Source organism: Amblyomma americanum, chromosome 5 (assembly GCF_052857255.1).
Source record: "Amblyomma americanum isolate KBUSLIRL-KWMA chromosome 5, ASM5285725v1, whole genome shotgun sequence".
Taxonomy (NCBI): Eukaryota; Metazoa; Arthropoda; class Arachnida; order Ixodida; family Ixodidae; genus Amblyomma; species Amblyomma americanum.
Genome location: NC_135501.1, coordinates 120588478 through 120608035, shown reverse-complemented (window position 1 = coordinate 120608035; position 19558 = coordinate 120588478). Strand labels below are relative to the sequence as shown.

General features: G+C 48.6%; 1 protein-coding gene across 3 annotated transcripts in view; it reads left to right on the top strand.

Annotated features, from left to right (window-relative positions):
• LOC144132638 (sulfotransferase ssu-1-like) overlaps positions 1–19558 on the top strand; it is a 28238-nt gene that overhangs the window by 2924 nt on the left and 5756 nt on the right. The window contains exon 1 of one of the 3 annotated variants that reach the window (XM_077665190.1): positions 15512–15626. The exons of 1 other annotated variant lie outside the window; for it this stretch is intronic. The gene's annotated coding sequence lies outside the window, so the exon portion shown is untranslated. Of the gene's footprint in view, positions 1–15511; positions 15627–17587; positions 17696–19558 lie in introns of those variants that run through there. One more of the 3 variants, XM_077665191.1, reaches the window with a different exon arrangement.

Sequence of the window (19558 nt, the reverse complement as noted above, 5' to 3'; positions counted from 1 at the left end):
TCGGGCCGGCAGCCGAGCGCCATAACCACTCAGCCACCGCGGCGGCTGTCCAGTTCTTTTGTACGGTGGTGCTTCATCATGCAATTTTACAGCGACAGTTGTGAGGCGCACGCCCCTGGCTTTCTCGTCGCCGTCGGCGTAACCGGTGGGTGCGTTAATGTCACGGTCACGTGACCTCAAACTTATATCAGGTTCAACCTGAGCCGCGTATCCCTACAGGTGGCGCTGTTTGGAACAGCCGCCTGCCAGTGCAGGGGTGCATCGCTTGACCACTACACCAGTCCACCAGGCATACAGGAATATCCCGAAGTCCACCAGGAATATCCCCAAAACTAAACGCCTTAACACCTATCGCTGAACTTCGCGTTACACCGTCGTAACCGTCTTGTGAGTTTTTTTTTGTTTTATCGCTAGATTCCCTTTGGAGTATATTATAATATCCGAAAGAAATTCACAACTTTAGTAGAAAAACCACAAGAAACTTCGCTGTTTTGTGCAGGTAGTTCGTCCCCTCTCCTATCGCACACGACTGTACAGAGGGAACCCAAGGTAAAGTTATGCGGCTTGACCCTATCGCCACTTCGCTCCCCTACTGGCGAAAAGCAAAATCAGAGCAAGTGTTGAGGCACATCCTTCGCCGTGCCAAGCGTGGATCGTGCTTATTATTGTTGCAGTTTTTGCGATGACACCTATTTTTTCGTATTCACGGAAAACTGGAAGTCATTACTGTTCTCTTCTGGGCATTCACCATAGTCTGCAAAATACATCTAGAACCGCCCGACAACTTTAGTCGCTTGACCAGAAAATGGAACTAAAGGCACGTGCCTAAAGAGTGGATCGAATTACTTCGGAGAGTCAAGTGTTTAGCACTACTATGCGCATAATTATCATTTCACTGCAGTAATACTAATGATATATGCGCAGCCCTGAGAACGACGCGAATTCTAGCATAGCTCCACCAGCGCCTACATATAATACGCTAGCTAAATGGGTAGATGAGGTTCTATTGCTTTCGTGAGTGCGATGACAATGCGCGTCTGTAGTAGATATGTTTAAATAAATATGATAGCATCGGAAAGATTGAGAGGGTAAAAAGTTGAGGTAGATTGTTTAGGGCCACTTGGATTTAGCAGCGGAGAAACACGAAACACGGATAGAGAAACGACACATTTTCAACTGTGTGCTTGCCGTTTTGCAGGCTGTTTGTTTTTGTGGGGCTTTCCTATTCTAAACTGCATTTTCAGACATTTGACGGCAGCTTTCGTTGTGGCTTTAGTTCGGGCGAGATCATAACAACTCCGCTAGCGATTGCTGCCTGCCGTTACCTGGTAAATGAGGCACATTAACCGAGGTGTTGCAGCTGAATAACGAGGGCCTACGTACAGGCTGCTGCGATTCAAGATTAGCGTAATAATACCGCCCAGTAAAGTAGCTATCTGTTTTCAATAACGTTCAGCAAAGCTTTTTCTGCTGCTGCTTTTCTAATTATTGGTACAGCAATGTCCTGGTATTATGCTTCATTAGGCTTATCAGTTACTTTATTATTCAGTTACGCTTGTAATATTGGTGACAGCATTTGCAAGGCACTTTAATCAATTGCATTTCAAATGGCCGCCGACCGGTCTTAAGAACAAGCGCGGCATATTTTTTATGACACTCTGAGTATTTTTTGTGCAGTCATTTTTTTCTCTTATTAACATTGGTAAGCCTTGCTAATACTTGTGGAAACTCAGTAAAACACAGCTGGCCTCCTGAACCAGCCCTGGAGACTGTACATTCGAGGATGAGCACAATCGTCGATTTCACGAGACGAATCTTTTATTTGCGTGCGAGCATTGCCTTGCAGTTAGCGGACCAAGCCAAGTCTGCTCCCACTTTACAAAATTCACGCCAAAGGGTTTGCTGACTGCTCGCTCCTGACTGCTCGCCTCCGGGCAGAGATTGGGATCCCAGTAAGCAAGACATTCTCCAATGACGCAAAAACCCCGTTAAGGCACACATCCTATGCTCCGTCTTCATCCCAGGTATCATCAGGTGGCAATCGTTTTCCGCGCCGCTCTTTTTTCCCGAAACTCAAGCTCAGCTCCATTCGTGATTCATAAATACGCAATATCCCTGAATATACTATGTTGCGTTTAAAGGATTTAAAAGCTTGCATATATAGAACAACCGCAAATCAAGTCGAAGGATGAGATGTAAACTCGGTATATATCAAACATTTCAAAAGGTAATGTTTACTCTTGTATATATTAAGAAAAGTTATCTAAGCGGATTCTTTTTGAAGCAACAGAGTTCTGACAAAGTAAACTCAAACGGCTCACGTTCCGTTATCTTCTGCATTTATTTTAAAACTGAGATATTGCAGGAGAATTGTCCTACTCGAATATAACTCCTACTTTTGCATACAACTACTTAGTGTAGGCCTCTCAGTAGATGCGTTCCTAAAGGCGCCTGGGTTGGAAATCTTGCGACATTCAGGAATTTCCTTTTAAGCTGTGTCAAAAACACGTTTTTTTCTTCTTCGTAGCGTGCCCTCTGAAGCCTTTTCTGTGTGACATACTATTTCGCTAGAATAACAACGCCATATACAGGCGCGGTGAAAAACCGTTCTCCGAAGAGCCGTGATGCCCTCTATACTTTTTGATAATCCGCAGATCGACTAGATAAATTTGACAGAAGATTTAGCTTGGTTAGGCCAAATGCGAGATATGTGCGCTAGCGCTATTTCTACTTAGTTTAACTTGATTATTTATATGAATTGGAGTTTTACATTCACAGATCACTCGAAGTCCTCACACCACTCCTGGCGCAGTGGTGCAGTGGCTAAGCGATACGCCACTTCCCTGCAATGAAAAGTGCTGCCTCCGGTGGGATTCAAGAGACACAGGTTGCTCATCCTGAGAAACCTCGCACGGCTAATCATTAACTGAACTGCCACCTGCCACTGCGTGCAGTTTGTGCACAATCTAGTGGGGAGGGTGGGATAAAGTCACAAGGTCACGTCACCTAGGTGGCCCACCTGTCACCTAGGTTGCAGGTTAGCCACGTAGCCACGTGGGCACACAGATCGACCTCACAGACAAAGGCTGGGCGGCTGATTTGAAGCTCTAGCGCCAATGGGCTAAAAACGTGTTAACGGGGTAATCATATACCAAATGCCAGGCACCGTGAACAAACCCCCTTTTCCTCACGTGGGCATGAAAATTGGGGAAACATACATTGCGGCCGGTAGAGAATACGCTCTAGGACGGTACATAGATGGTCTGAGATGCGCCAAAACAAACAAGTTACTGTTTACTTAACTCTCGATTCAGATTCATTCGTAAATACTTGCAGAGAAACGAGCACCCGAGGAAGAACGCTCCAGATACATTCGTATTTTTTAATTCAATTAGGGGAGGGGGGAGAACAAATGATATTCATTGCAGAGATACATAAAGGACACTTACAGCCCGCGGTCTAGTTCATAGTACTGCAGAAAACCAAACTTAGACGCACAAACTGGGTTCATAAAGCTATTTCGATCACATAAATAGACAAAATCGATATGAAAGTATCACTAATACAAATGGAAACTCCATCCAGAGAATCGAGTGTAAATTCAAATTTGCAGCATACCTTAATTAATTGCATCTTTATTGAGGTCTTACCAATTCCATACTTCAGTAGTGAATGCTGAGATAGCTTCAAAGCTTTAGTTATTAAAGGCACTAGTATATGCACGCTCATTTAACGTTCCCTTTAGAAGATCCACAGAGGGGCATGTTGAACGGTCAGCCCATTGTCTTTGCAAATAAACGACAGCATTTGGAGGAATTGACATCAGGTTAAACGTGGCATTCTTATTCTGCTAAACGTATTATAGCAGTGCCATCCCGTCCTGAGCACTTGAAGTAGACATTTGGAATCAGTTTGGTTTATGGGGGTTTAACGTCCCGAAGCGACCCAGGTTATGAGGGTCGCCGGCAATTTAGAGCATATAGACAACCTCAAGCGACCCAGGTTATGAGGGTCGCCATAGTGAAGGACTCCGGCAATTTAGAGCATATAGACAACCTGTGGTTCTTTAACGTGCACTGACATCCCACAATACACGAGCCTCTATCAATTTCCCTCCACCGAAATTCAACCGCCGAGGCCGGGTTCGAATCCGCGTCTTTCGGGTCAGCTGCCGAGCGCCACAACAACTGAGCCACTGCGGCGGCTTTAAAAAACCCATCTAACGCTTAGAGACAAGAAAGCTACTGCTTCTATACAGGGTGTTTCACCTAAGACTTTACACAGTTAAAAGAAAAAGGCTTTTGAGTTAGAAGAACGCTTTTTTCGGAATACGATTTTTCATCAGTATAGTAAATCAGAATACACCTATGACGTGCTAACAAGTACGTTGGTTATCTTATATTGAATAGTTACGTTTTAAACTATTACTGTTAGATTCCTTAATTATTGAGAGGCGTGTATCGCACCGTCAGTAATATTTATATCAGTTTCCAAAATTTCGAAAATTTGGTTACCCCGGAAGGTGCGGCTCGACAAATGTTTGGCTATTTCGACGAGTTTCGAGCACTGGAGAGGTCTCTTTGCCTGCAAGCTTCTAGAAAGCGCATGTATTTTGGCGCGATGAAGTCAAAATTTGTTGCGCCATAGCGTGGAGGGCAACTGCATTTTCGAAATTCTAAAAACTTATACAGATATTGCTTATATAGATATTGCTACAAGCCTCTCCATAATTAGGAAGGCTAACAATAATAGTTAAGAAATCAACTATTCATAATTAGTTATCATTCTTGCTTGTTAGCAAGTCTTAGCTTTACTCTGATGTACTGCACCGCTGACAATGTTATATCGAGAAAAATGCTCTTCTAGCTCAAAAGCCTATTTTAAATATTGTTGCAAAATACATGCGTCTGAAATTTCGGGTGGCTCCTGTCTTGTGTCTCGTCTTTGATTGCGCTGTTTTTCCAATTCGTAAAACATGTACCAACCAGCCCGTATTTGCCCTCTTCTGGGCTCCTGGAAACTTTACAGTGCAAGGCTTTTGGACAGGGCCGCTTCCTCCTCTCTCTCTTTCTGGCATGTTGTGTCCCCCTCCGACACCCGCGCGTTCTGTGGCGGCCTTTTGTGTGGCAGCTGCGCGCCCTTCTGCGCAGCACGCCGCACGCGTAACCTGTCTCGCGACAGCTCCTGTCGTGGTCCCACAATAAAACAGGTGGCTTTCGCCCTGGACGCTTAGTTGTTTGGTATTGCACGCGACGCCTTTCTGATTTCCTGTGCCGCGGCGAAGGTGTCGGGCCGTTACAATGCTGATTAGTTTTCACACTTCCGGTGCTTTTGACCCGCACATCTTTCTTTGCCTGCAGCCGCCTTCGGGAAACTACCATTGTTGATTTTCGCTTTCTGCCATCAGTTCTCGCGGTGCCGTCGCGTGTTGTTAAGCTGCCGGCCTTCGCCTCAACACCTGCAGCCGACGTAGCATTTGGCAATTGCTTGTCGCGTTCTCTGTTTTTCTCGCGCAGCGAAGCCACTCGCGCTTTGCTCTCAGTACCAGATGACGGTTTCCCTGACGAGCCGGTCGCTGCTCTTTCTTCTAAACAAGGTAGCTCATTTTCTTGCGGCCGGTCACTAGCCGCTGTGATTTCCTCATCACTGAGCTTCTCTTTGTTTCGATGCAGCGCTGAGCCGCATTCTGCGCTTAGAATCGAACTGTCAGCGGGCGCTATCCGTGGGCCACTACCCGTCGGCAACTCAAAACAGCCTGCCCGCATTTGCATCTCCGCATAGCGTAACACTTCGCTGGTCATAATTGTGGATATCGGAGCAGCGTCATTGCCATTCCGGGTTACAGTGACATCGCACTTTTCAACTAACGCTGCGGTCTGTCTGGGCGCTTCAAAGCTGCTGTGAAGTGACTCTGCGTTACGCTCTTCGACGGAAAGCTATCTTTCCGTGCGGTGACATGCAAGTTCGCCGCAGTCTTTCTGGCGCGGAATCTGTGCCTCATTTGCCATAGCGGCATCTTTATCAGGGCTAGAACCGGCCCTTTCTCTGCTCTTCCGAGCAGCAATTGGGTCCCTAGCAGACCAAGCGGGGTTCGTGGGCTGGTCGCTGACACCCTGATGGGAGCGCGGCCCGCTGCCATCACTACGATCTTTAGAAATTTTCTCCTCTTCTAAAAATTCTCAGACGCGCTCTCGCTCTTTGCCTTCTGAGCAATTTAACTTTACGCCTGAGCTCTTCCAGTTCTCGTTCGCGTTGCTTCTCTATCTCTGCCTGGCTTGACACTGTGTTCGGCACCTCTAGCCTAGTGCGTTCTGCCTGTGCAGCCTGAGCTATCTATAGATCGAGCCGTTTTTTCTCGATCTCTTTCCTGCTCTTCGCGCTCCCTCTCGTGCTCCCTTTCCTGCTCTTCGCGCTTTTTTTTTCTTCATCCTCTCGCTTCTTTTGTTCATCCTCTCGCTTCCTTTGTTCCCTTTCCTTCTCCAACTCCTCCTTAATTAGCTCCCAACATTCTACTATCTTCCCCTCGTCCGCACCGAAATCCTCAATTGCCCTAATCAATTCAGGTTTTCTACGGATCGACCCACAATCAATGCCCAATTCCCCGCATACGAGAACTAGGTCTGGTTTGCGCAGAGTCTTCCAGCCCATGACTATTGAAGCAACGGCAAGTCTCTACTCAATTGGTCAGAGTAGCCCCGGCTGCCTCTTATACCAACCTTCTATTACCTAGGATAACAATTTTCCAAAGTTGTAAAACCTGGCAATGCTCCAAGAGAAAGACCGCGCACTTACCATACCAGAGTCAGGACCAGGCGCAGACCATCCCACCGCTGCCAACGAGTTGATATGCTTGGGTATCGAGACCGATGTCTTCACCGCATGACGAACTCTGCAGACGATGGAGGGAATCCTTCAGGAGGGTTGGTAAACTTGAAGGAATATTTACATATTTACAAGAGAAGCAGGGAGACGAAAAGTCAGAGATGAAGTGCTACAAATTTACAACAGAAGCACGGAGACCCAAAAGTCAGAGATGAAGTGCCACATATTCACAACAGAAGCAGGGAGACCCAAAAGTCAGAGATGAAGTGCTACATATTTACAACAGAAGCAGGGAGACCCAAAAGTCATAGATGAAGTGCTACATATTTACAACAGAAGCAGGGAGACCCAAAAGTCAGAGAGGAAGTGCCGTGAAACCAGCCAAATCGCGGCTTAAATACAGTGGATATTCCCTAGGCACCTAGCTAGGGAAACCGGTGGCTGATCAAGAGTCCAATGGGCAGACACTCTCTTCATAGTCTCTTCCCTAACCCTGTGACCGCTCCGCCCCCACAAACACGTGCACAGGCAATAAGGAATCCTGGCGCCTTGAGGTCCTGGAATCCTGTTTCCGACCGGTTGAGCCGGTTGACCAGGTGCATAAGGTCGTTGGCTTTGCAGGCGGTGATCCCCTCCGTGGGAAAGAGGCGTCCTGACGGCCCCGAGAATTCCAGAGGGTAAGATGAATCAGCCGTGTCCGCCCCCGCTTTGTCTGGCCGCGCAGGTGCAAGCGAGCGAGGCGGGTCCGGCGCCTTTGTTCGGGTCTTTCTGCCGGTCCACGTGAGGGCGCAGTTCGGGAGAAATGCCGCATTCCATACTCCGTACGAAGGGATGAGAGGCCTTTCGTAACAGCTCACCGTCGCCAGGAGCCGTTCCTAATCCTCTTCTCAGGACGACAGCACCTTTGGTCAAACATAGTTCGATGGCGCCTGCCGGGCTCGTCTGTTCCGCTGTCGGGGCCTCCGATCACAACAACACGCCTGAAGCGCTAGCGGGCGTGGTAAGGCGTCATCCGTGCGACATCGATGACTTCGGGTGTCGGCCGTCTAGAGGAGCGAACTGTTCCCTGGGGGAGAACTTCATAGTTCAACTCACTGACTTAGCGGGGTACCTCGTAGGGGCCAAAATATCGGCGGAGAAGCTTTTCGGAGCGCCAACGCATGCGGATTGGGCTCCAAACCCAGACTTGTTCGCCAGGCTGGTAACTAACAGCTCTGTGGCGGAGGTTATAGCGGTGAGTGTCGAGGGCTTGCTGGTGCCGGATGCGCTGTCGGGCGAGTTGGCGGGTGGCCTCGGCGTGACGAACGAATTGGGCAGCACCCGTAACAGGTAAGGTACCACTAGTCGGAAGCAGCACTGCATCCAGCATGGTTATGGCTTCGCGACCATGCACTAAACGAAATGGAGTGAAGCGTGTTGTTTCTTGTAGAGCAGTGTTGTAGGCAAATCTGACGTAAGGGAATATGGCATCCCAGTTGCCGTTGTGCTGCGTCAACATACATGGAAATCATGTCGGCGATCGTCTTGTTGAGCTGTTCGGTGAGTCCGTTCGTTTGAGGGTTGTAAGCTGTTGTTTTGCGGTGACTTGGGCTGCTCAGGAACATAACTTCCTGCGTAAGGGCCGAGGTGAACGCCGTTCCCCTGTCAGTTACAACGATGGTGGGTGCACCGTGACGAAGCACAATATTTTGAACGAAAAAGTTCGCAATTTCGTCAGCGGTACCACGAGGGAGAGCTTTAGTTTCACAGTGCCGGCTGAGGTAGTCGGTGGCGACCACAATGTAGCGGTCACCCAGCGAGTACTCTGGAAATGGGCCGAGTAAGTTCATGCCGACTTGGTGGAAGGGGACTTGTGGCGGATCAATGGGCTGCAGCAGTCCGGCTGGCTTAGTCGGCGGCGTCTTGCGACGTTGGCACTCACGGCAAGTTCTGACGTAACGCTGGACAATTGCAGCAACCCTGGGCCAGTAGTACTTTTGGCGTATCCGCGCCAAAGTGCGGGAAAAACCCATGTGACCAGAAGATGGGTCATCATGGCACGCCTGCAGAACTTCGTCGCGCAACTTCGCAGGTACGACAAGCAGGTAGGCAGCTTCCGTCGGGTTGTAGTTTTTCTTATACAGAACTCCATCGCGCAAACAGAATGATGACAGTCCACGTGAGAAGATTCGAGGGAAGGGGCGACGTAGCGCTTCCTTCAAGATAGTCAATGAGAGGCCGTAGTTCACTGTCGTCCCTTTGGTGTAGAGTGAGGACGGACGTGGAGATGGCGCCGAGAAAAATAGAATCGTCGTCAAGATCAGCTCGGTTATCCTCGATATGAGCGCGAGACAGACAGTCGGCGTCGCTGTGCTTCCTATCGTACTTATAAACGATGGTGACATCGAACTCTTGAAGGCGAAGGCTCCAGCGTGCCAGCCGTCCCGAAGGATCTTTGAGGTTCGCCAGCCAACAAAGCGAATGGTGATCACTGACGACTCAAAAAGGGCGCCCGTAAAAATACGGGCGAAATTTGGTTACTGCCCAAAGAATTGCTAGGCATTTTTGTTCAGTAGTGGAATAGTTCGCCTCCGAGCGTGTCAAGGTACGGCTTGCGTATGCGATGACACGTTCGATACCATCCTGCCACTGCACAAGGACCGCACCGAGGCCGATATTGCTGGCGTCGGGGTGCAGTTCAGTGTCGGCTGACTGATCGAAGTGGCCAAGCATGGGCGTACTCTAGAGACGAGTGCGGAGGTCTTCAAAGACGTGTTGTTGCTCCTGGCCCCAAAGGAACGGTTCGGAATCTTTCGTGAGGCGGGTGAGAGGCTCAGCGATCTGGGAGAAGTTCGGCACAAAGCGCCGATAATAGGCGCAGAGACCCAGAAAGCGGCGCACGCTGCGCTTATCAGTTAGCACGGAAAAGCAGCGACGGCGGCTGTCGTATCGAGGTCAGGGCTGTCTCCCTCAGCGCTCACGATGTGGCCGAGAAACTTCAACTCCTGGACGGCAAATTGACACTTTTCGGGCTTGAGGGAAAGACCGGCCGAACGAATTGCTTCGAACACAGCACGTAGGAGCCTCAGGTGCTCTTTGAACGTGGCGGAGAAGATGACTACGTCATCTAGGTACACTAGGCAGGACTGCCATTTTAGATCGGCAAGCACGGTGTCCATCATCCGCTGAATGGTAGCAGGAGTCGAGCACAGGCCGAAAGGAAGCACTGGGAATTCGTACAGACCGTCCGGTGTAATAAAGGCGGTCTTTTCCCGGTCGCGTTCCTCCACCTCGATTTGCCAATAGCCACTGCGTAAATCTAGTGACGAGAAGTACGTGGCGTGGCGTAACCGGAGCAGGGAGTCATCAATGCGTGGCAGAGGATAAACGTCTTTTTCGGTGACTTTGTTGAGACGCCTGTAATCAACACAGAACCGTAGTGCTCCATCTTTCTTCGCCACTAGAACAACAGGCGATGTCCACGGGCTCGTCGACGGTTGTATCACGTCGTCTTGGAGCATTTCTTTACTTTTCGGCGAATGGCATCACGTTCCTTTGAAGAGATCTGATAAGGCGGCTGGCATAACTGTCGCTGGTTTGCGTCTACTATCATGCGGTGCTGTATGAGCGGAGCCTGCCCAACCTTGGAGGTCAAGGCAAAACAGTCGCGGAAAGATTCGATAATGCTCTCGAGGCAGCGTTTCTGATTAGACGGGATGTTCGGGTTAACGTCGGTTTTTATGAGAGTGGTCGGTGCCTCCACTGATGCCGGAATTTCGGACAGCGCGTGCTGTCCCGCGAATTCGCTAAGTTCTTCGAAATACGCTAAAGCTGTTTTGCCAGGCAAACACTGGTGTTCAGAACCAAAATTGGTCACTAAAAGTTCGGTTCGCCCACTGTTCAATTCAATTATTCCGCGAGCCACACAGCCTTGCCGACCCAGGAGCAATGAGATGATGGTTTCAGCGATGCCACAAGTGCTGGGGCTGTTATCACACTCGACAGTAACAAACATGCTGGCTCTTGACGGGATCAATACGTGGTCGTCACAGACGCATAACTTAGCCCTGCGTGGCTCGGTATCGTCGTCGACAGGGTCTTGGGTGGAAAACGACACTATTAGCTCCTGGAGGTTGATAACGGCACAGTACTCCTGAAGGAAATCCACACCGAGTGTAAGGTCTTTGGAGCACTCGGGTAACACAGCAAAGCAACCAGGGAAAGTAACACCGCGGATCTGGACTCGCGAAGTGCAGACACCGATCGGAGTTACCACGTGGCCACCAGCAGTCCGGATCTGCGGCCCAGACCAAGGGGTCAGAACCTTTCTCAAGACCGTGGCTAACCGTCTGCTCATTAACGAAAAATCGGCGCCGGTATCCACGAGTGCGGTAACGTCGTGTTTGTCAGCGGATACTGGAATTTCGGCGGAGGCCAGTCGGTCGCAGCGCGTCGTCGAGGTCGTCGGGTCAGGTCGTTGTCGGTCGGAGCGTCGCGGCGAACCGTCGGGTGGAGGCTCTTGACTTGGTCCAGTAGCGGCAGCCCTACCCCCGGTGGACGCCGTCTTCAGATTTCCCGACGTGGGGACGTGCCTCTGAACTGGCCAGAGGATGACGGGCGGCCGGGCGAAGAGCACGGCCTTGGGGATGGCGATCGGGACTGGCGTCAGTGCGAGGTTAAAGATTGCACGTTGTCAGCCAAGTACTGTTCAATATGCCGTGGTATTTCACCGTAGCGTGGTCGAGGTGCGTCAGGCGAAAACCCCCTTAAACCCGTTCTGCAGTAGGGGCAGTGGCGGAGGATGTGGCCGGGCTCCCCGCAGTGGTAACACAGCGGCCGATTGTTTGGCGTACGCCATGCGTGCGCTTTGCTCACGGGTGGTCTGAACTCCTATGGCACGGAGGGTTCAGTTGCGACTGGCTCCTGCAGGTATGGCACAGGAGCGACGGTGGAAAAAGCTCGCATCGCTGGCCCGGGACTTCGTAGCGCCTCGCTGTACGTCATAACGGAGGGCGCCGGGTGTGGAGCTGGGGGTGGCTGCACAACTCGTCGGATTTCTTCGCGGACCACGTCCGTTACGGCAGTGACGCTGACCTGTGCAGTTTCAATGCGAAGTTCCGCCAGTTCTTCGCGCACAAGGCCCCTTACAAGCTCCCGAAGATCCTCGGCGGGCAGCGACGTAGGCGTGTATTGGGAAGCCGCTGCTACAGTAGCCTGACGTCCGTATAGCGGGCGCCCCGTTCCTGCAGAGAGCGCTCGATACCCATTGCCTCCTTGATGAAGTCGGACACTGTTCTTGGCGGGTCACGGACCAGTCCGGCAAATAGCTGCTCTTTTACGCCATGCATTAAGTGGCGTACCTTCTGGGCTTCGGGCATAGTAGGGTCGGCCCGATTGAACAGCCGTGTCATGTCTTCTATGAACATCGTGACGCTCTCTTTCGTCTGCTCTGATCTTGAGCGCAGGACGATTTCAGCCCTCTCTTTTCTTTCGCTGCTGGTAAATGTCGCTAGCAGCTCTCGACGAAAAGCCTCCGAGGTGGTAAAGGAAGCTTTGTGGTTCTCAAACCACGTTTTGGCTGAGTCCTGCAGCGAAAAGTAGACGTTGCGCAGCTTGCGCTCGCCGTCCCACTCATTAAAACCCGCCACTCGGTCAAAGCTGGCCAGCCAGTCTTCGACGTCCTCAAACCTCTCACCGTGGAATGATGGGGGCGACCGAGGCGTGTGAAGGACGAACGGCGGGGCATTCCCGGAATGCTGACTTGTCTGGCTAGCCGTAGCGGACGTCATGGCCCTAGCTGGTCTTGCGAGTTGGCCCAACTCTGGCTATAGGCCTCGCAGGCGGCGGCTCGCCTTGTGGACTGGTGTTGTAGTCACGCGTTGAGAACTGACGTCAAGAGTGTCCTCGAGGTCAGCGTACTTGGACCGTTACCCAGCGGCTCCACCAAATATGTCACCGACAAACGGGCGAAGCACTCAAACCAGGTTTAATTAGACGTGCTAGGAGTGCAAGACAGCAGGGAGCTCGAGCGAGGAAGAAGACGAAAACCTCTAGCCCCTCCAGTGCGCAAGGCATGGCAAGCCCCATCTAAAACAGTTCGGCCGCGGTATGGCGCCACTGGATTGTTTGGTACTGTGGCAATATTGTGTAGTCTTAGGTAAGACGCCCTGTATATAGCGGAACGATGTGAAACACAGCTGTGCATATCTAGTTGCCTCCATTCGAAAAAAAAAACAAAATTCTTCAACAATTTGACCACCTTCCAGTGACAAATCCGATACCCGATCATGACCCAAGCGGTTGTGCAGCAGTCAAATTTATTCCGTCGCACAAGATGTCCTTAGCATAGCAAGTGGAGGCATTTCAACATCGCCGTAATTACGAACGTTAGCGCTTCCTGGCAATCCAACGTGCGAGCGAACACTTTCTCGCCATGCAAGCCACTAAGCTGGCAACGCAAGAGGTTAAAATGGTTAAACTTCATCGCCTACAAATTAGGAGTTGCTCACCTGCCACCGCGAACTCAGAAGCATGATCTCTAACACAGCACTTTATTTCTTTCTAATTATTTTTACAGAAACGTTTTTAATCTCTCTTCCTTTACTACACCTTTTGTTTGGCAGAGAATGTCATACCATGCATAGCGGCGCGATTTGCAGGCATTTTCTTTTGTTGGTAATTCTTTTGAGGCGCGCCTAGATTTTTCTCCTCGTCCATTGTGCAGCATACGACGGTTGTTTCGTGGCGTCCGCTTTGAATTTTTTCTTTACCTTCCGCCAGAAAAGGTACTATCAGCTGCTGCGTGTAGCAGCACGATATCGACCGCTGACACTCGCAGGTCGCTCTCTTACGTCGCGCTAGAGTCAGTGATTGCGTCGCAGGAATAATCCTTATCTAACTCGAACGTTGCAGCTGTGCCGAAGGAGGGATTAATGTTACCTAAAGCGGTGACGATTTGGCAAAGCTACGCACACATGAGAACAATTTATGATTCGCCAGAAAGCCACAGAGTAGTAGCATATTGCGATCATATGTGCAATCATATGCGCTTTGATCTGGATTGGTGTAATTAAGAGCGTATGGCGGTGCCACAAGCCCGGAAAGCATCGCGGTTTAAGACGAGGAGCAATCGTACTCTTGAACGCATTGCATACAGCGTTTCTTTTACGTTAACATTTATCATCTTCCTTAAGAATTTCCCAACATATGCTGTTTTCTTCTCTGCAGTTCGATCATCAATATTTTCAACATTTTCGTGGTTAAACGCCGCCTTAGTAAATACACTACTTAAGCGATTTAACAAACGCCCTGGATAAAGCGGTTTGTTGCCTTTAGCCACGTGTACTTGCTGCAAACAGGTGACTACAGAAAAAAATTAGTTGTATAGATTATCATACGAACGGATGCGGTGAAGCTGCGACAGCTGGATGATTTTTCCTTTCGCTTCACATTGGTTGCCGTCACATTGAAATGAAAATGAAAATTGGCTTTCGGGGAAAGGAAATGGCGCAGTCACTGGCTCGCATCTCGGCGGACACCTTTACCGCGCCGTAAAAGAAGCGATAAAGGAGAGACTGAGAGAAGAAAGGAAGAAAGAGGTGAGGTAGTGGAGGGCTCCGGAATAATTTCGACCACCTAGGGATCTTCAACTTGCACTGACAACGTCCACTGACATCGCACAGTCCACGGGCGCCTTTGTGTTTAGCCTCCATCGAAACGCAACCGCCACTGTCGTGTTCGAACCCGGGTACTCCGATCAGTAGCCGAGCGCCCTAATTACTGAGCCACCGCGGCGGGTAACACTGATTCTTTGAATTTATATTTCGTCGTAACTTTTTCGCTCCATTGAAGCGCGGGTTTCTGGTGAGTGGGGACCGTTGGAGTGTGGAGATGGGAGATGGGTGGTGGCCTTCTGTAGAGCGATGGTGGATGTGCGGGAGGGTGGTGGTGGCTGCTATCATGAGCTTCTTGGTGCAGACTTCGGAAAGGTTCGGTGCAGTTTAATTATCCCTCTGTTGTGTCAATACTTCTGAAAGGTTTAAATGGGTTGTGCTTCTTGTGGGTTAAAGTGAAGTGTGTATATTGGTTGGAGGAGTTCTCATGGGTATTGTGAGCATGACTGTCTTGTGGAAGTGGGTTGATGAGCTTCATTCGTTCTCTCTTGTACACCGAAGCTGAACCCTTCATATCTTTACCCTCAGGCGCCGATTTTGGATGCTTCATTCTTTTGCTCTCACGGATCTATGCCCCGATTTTGTGAAATAACACTAGTACTGTCTTAAAAGTAAAATTGCCTGCCTGATAGTGTGGAGCGTTTATAAAAGAAATGCGGGCAGTGTGGCTCATGCCGAAAGCAGCGGGACAATCTTAGAAGCACTTTCGGAAGCTTTGAGGTGCCCACCACTTCTATAGGGCGGCTGAGCTCAAGGGTAGTAGGAATCATCCTTTTCGTAATAGGTGGGTTTTAAGCTGGACAGCCATTTTCGCGTTGAAATACGTCGCCCGTTTATGTGTTTATTTTAAGCCAAAAACGCCCATATTTCGATATGCGGTCAGTTTCACTCCGCTTATTAAGCCATCATTGAGCATACTGTATGGGTACATGATATATCTAAAAAAGCCTCCCAGTTCTTTCTGGGGAGACCCCTATGATCTTTCTCGCTTGATAAAACGTTATCGCTGCTGAATAATGTAATCTCGTTTCGTCGCAACAGAGGGTGACTGCGTCGTGAGATCCGCTAGCATTTAGCTTATGTCGGTCGACTATCAAGACATCCTCAACGGCCATTCGTGGTGCATCGCGGAAGGGGTGAAGCTTTTTTGAGGTAAATATCTTCTCTAAAACACGCACGCGTTTCATTGTGCCGTGTATTATGTTTCCGAAATAATTTTGGTTCTATTGAGGAAGATTGTGATGATAACTTAGCATCCCGTGGCCTATGCAGTTCTATGGAGCCTGAGCTGATTGGCGCAGGACAGTCCTACGTTACCGGAAAGCAATGATAGAGGCTTCTACACTGCTATGCATGTAGTTAGACTGATGACATTTATAAAGGTCAATACCGACACGTTCGAAGATTTAGTGTGACCTGGCACAAAGGCTTCCTTGGTAACTTGACCAATTAACGGTCTTCTAGCCACGCAGTCTTTTACAGAAGAGCCATTAGTATATTAAGTAACTTTAACCTGCGTGTACCTATGCTACTAATGAGGGCCAGTCTTCCTGATTGAGTAATTGCGAAATTCTCTATTTACTACACCTTAAGCAAAGTTGATAGACTCTCCAGCCTAGTCTTAGTTAACATGAAGGAAGCAACACTGCTTTCCGCAAATTCAAGTTTACGCTGCCATGTGTGAGACGCGCATCCAAAATTCACTTATCTCCATCCGCTTCATGCATCAGTAAAGACGAGAACGTCAGTCATGAGGCAAATAAAATGAAATGTGAAAAACTTCTGGCTGCTTCTACTTTGCGAACAGGAAGTGTAACGCGTCCTTTTGCATTCAAAGTGTTAACCGTAGTCCAAGAATGGTTGTTTTTTTAGGCACCACTTGTAGTTGTTGTCAGCGCCTTACTGGCCTAGCAAGGGTGAGTTGGACACTGCCGCCTCCTCGTGCCTCTCTAACGTAGAAAAAAAAAGGCGGTGTGATGGGCTCATAAAGGGACTTATCGCACTTTAGCCACTTATTCTCTTTTTATTGCTCTCGGGGAAGGTTATCACGTGTAATGCACGACGTGCCCTTTCAATATGCCCCTAACCTCAATTGCCGCATGTGTTCACCGATAGCAGCCCGGGCAACGGGAACTGATTACGCTGCTTGTAGTGATGCCAAGCCAGCAACGATTCCGCATAACCGATTCCGGCGATTAGAGCTTGACTAGAGCTTATGGGCACACGTTCAAGTATGTGTGTATAAAATACAGAATATTTTTCGGCTACATTATGTACTACCTATGTTCTACACGCGTAGGAAAGCACGTGGCAGTTGTCTTCATGCGTTCAAGCTGACGGTTTCAATAAATATTTCTCTCCATATGTAGCTGCCATAAACTCCATAACTTGCAAAACCGTACTCGTATTGAATGAAAATTGCTTCTTGGGGAAAGAAAATGGAGCGGTATCTGTCTCACATATCGGTGGACACCAGAACCGTGCCGTAAGCGAAGGGATAAAGTAATGAACGAACAGCAACTAGCACATAATGTATTGAATAAACACCAGCTATCAACCCACGGCGTATTTTTCAGCGCCATAAATGTACGAATATTGACTCCGTGTTTTGAGAGAAGCTCATGAGATGTTCGCGTTGGTTCTAGAGAAACAATAACACGGCCATCTCATTTTCTTTCAGTGCTTATCTTGTTTTATAGCTTTAACAGTCGGGCACTGCTCCGTTTCTTAATTGTTCCATTACCGCGCCTATTTATGATTCAGTTTCAACAAGGGCTCTAATGGCACATTTTGCGCAATTTGTGCCGCTTCTAGGCAAGTACTCGAATTCAATATGTAGCAAATGAACTATACTTCCGTTTTGTATTCACTTTTTCTTCCAATCGCATGATGGAGTGTTTTTAAACTTCTTGCGAAAGTTGTCAATGCGGGAAACCGTAATGGAGAGCATGGTCTTTTAAGTGGCGTCCGAGTCTTGAAACGACCGTAAATAGTTGTGTCGTCGCAATTTTGAAACCTTCGGCACTGCAAATTGTAGATGAAAGCGACAACTATGTCTGAAAAGATGACGTCCATTAGTCTCATTTTGGCCAGGACCAACATGACAGCTCCGCCCAGCTCGGCCTATCGACGGGTGCCAACCTGTAACTTTATCATGTGTAGTTGTCAAGGAAATTCGCTGCTTACCGAGTCCCTCTGAAGGCATCGAAGACGGCCCGGAGGTAACCGTGGCACTGCCCTGCGGACTATCTGAAAGCGCTTCGCAGGAGTAATTATTTGTGTTTTCTACAGATGAAAAGTTTAGAATGAATAGTTCTGTTACTTTGAATACTCTCTGCTGGAACAGTAATGCATCAATTGCATATTTTATATGTTTTAGTCTCCTATTTTTGCACAAAACATATTTAGTAATGGCGTGAATTTTTGTGCGAGTGGCTCAAATTTTCTTAGTTTTATTTCTTCGTGCTCAGTGCATATTTTTTTTCTGTAATTACAAAGAGACCTCTATTATATTATGATATGCTGCGATAGCTTTATTTAATATTTTATTCCATGGGTTCACGAATTCTATTAGCCCATCAGCTTGAGATTGCTTCCTGCCTCCGCGGTGGCTCAGTGGTTGTGGTGCTCGGTTGCTAACAAGAAAGACGCGGGTTCGATCCGACGACGGCAGTCGAATTTCGATGGAGGCTAAATTTTAGAGGCCCATGTACTCTGCGATGTCATTGCACGTTAAAGAACTCGAGGTGGTCGAAATTTCCGGATCCCTTCTCTACGGCGTTCATCATAGTCACTTTGGTACGTTAAACCCTGAATAACCAAACTACTTTCACAAACCTTAAATTGCCTTCTTTTTCTGCGCGATAGAATATGAATTTTCTGCACACAAAATCCTTACTTCTGTTTATTCCTTATTCCATTCATAGAGCTCCATTAACTTTCTTCCAGTGCAAGATTGCAAACGAGTACCTTCTCTGGTTTACCTCCCTAATCCTAATAACGACACGTATTTTTGGCAGCGACTCTGTGGGCGCCAACTGTTGTGCGCAACGAATTGCGGTTTCAGCGCGTGAACAGTGCGCATAGCGTAGCCGCTCACAGAATTGATATTTGTACACACAGTTGCTTGGACACGTGGCATATAGCAACTAAGTTTGCACAAGGCAACAAACGTATTTTGACGCGAAAGGCGATCTGAAACTTGTTTTTTAGAGAATTTCGGCTTTACCTAGGTTCCCTCCACTGCGAGAACTTAGCGTTGCGCTTTCCCCTAGAGCCTTTGCTGATTCTATGGCTGCGCATTGCTGTGAGGTCGGGGCCAGGCCTATCCTTGAAGATTGTAAAAAAACTTTTTGAAACAGTGTTATTGTTCAGTTGCCCCTAGCTTCAGCTTTTATTTATCAGCTAATAAGCGCCTTCAATTAATGCAGAATCATTTTCAGCTGATGCGCTTCAAAATGCCACGAAAAATAAGCGTTCTGACTTCGGGCACTCCGGAAACAAGGTCGAGGCAATAGGTCATCTCGAAGTGCAGCGATCAATCATCGATGCCGTTTTAGAGTTTTAGTGCAATTTGGCTTAATACTTGATAACAGCGACATGCCTCTCCAATGGATTTCTGCTGAAAAAGAATAAAAAAGAGCTAACAAAAAGGCGACCCCGCTGCGTCGAACCGTAATGGGCAAGGGGCGGAGTTGCCACACGTGAATGCTCCGTATACGGAATGCTGGCTTTGAATGCTCCGCACTTTATTATTCACCCACTTCAAATAAGAATTATATAAAATCAAGGTACTTGCAATTCTAGCCACATTGCAGGAACAATAAAGAAATCCTATACTTGTGCAACTGAGTGGCGACAAAGACACACGATGAATTAAGGTAGCTGTCCCGCGCCTTCATTCGCTGACCAAAGTAACAAGTAATTATTTATCATTCTGAATGCACTTCATTCAGCCACCTGCGCAGAAATCGAACGATAACCTATTTCACTCCCTGCTGCTTAGCCTTGCGGCATCAAGCTGCATGATCGGCCGGCGGACAGAAAAATCCGCAAGGTATTCAGACATATTGACGTGGGCCGAA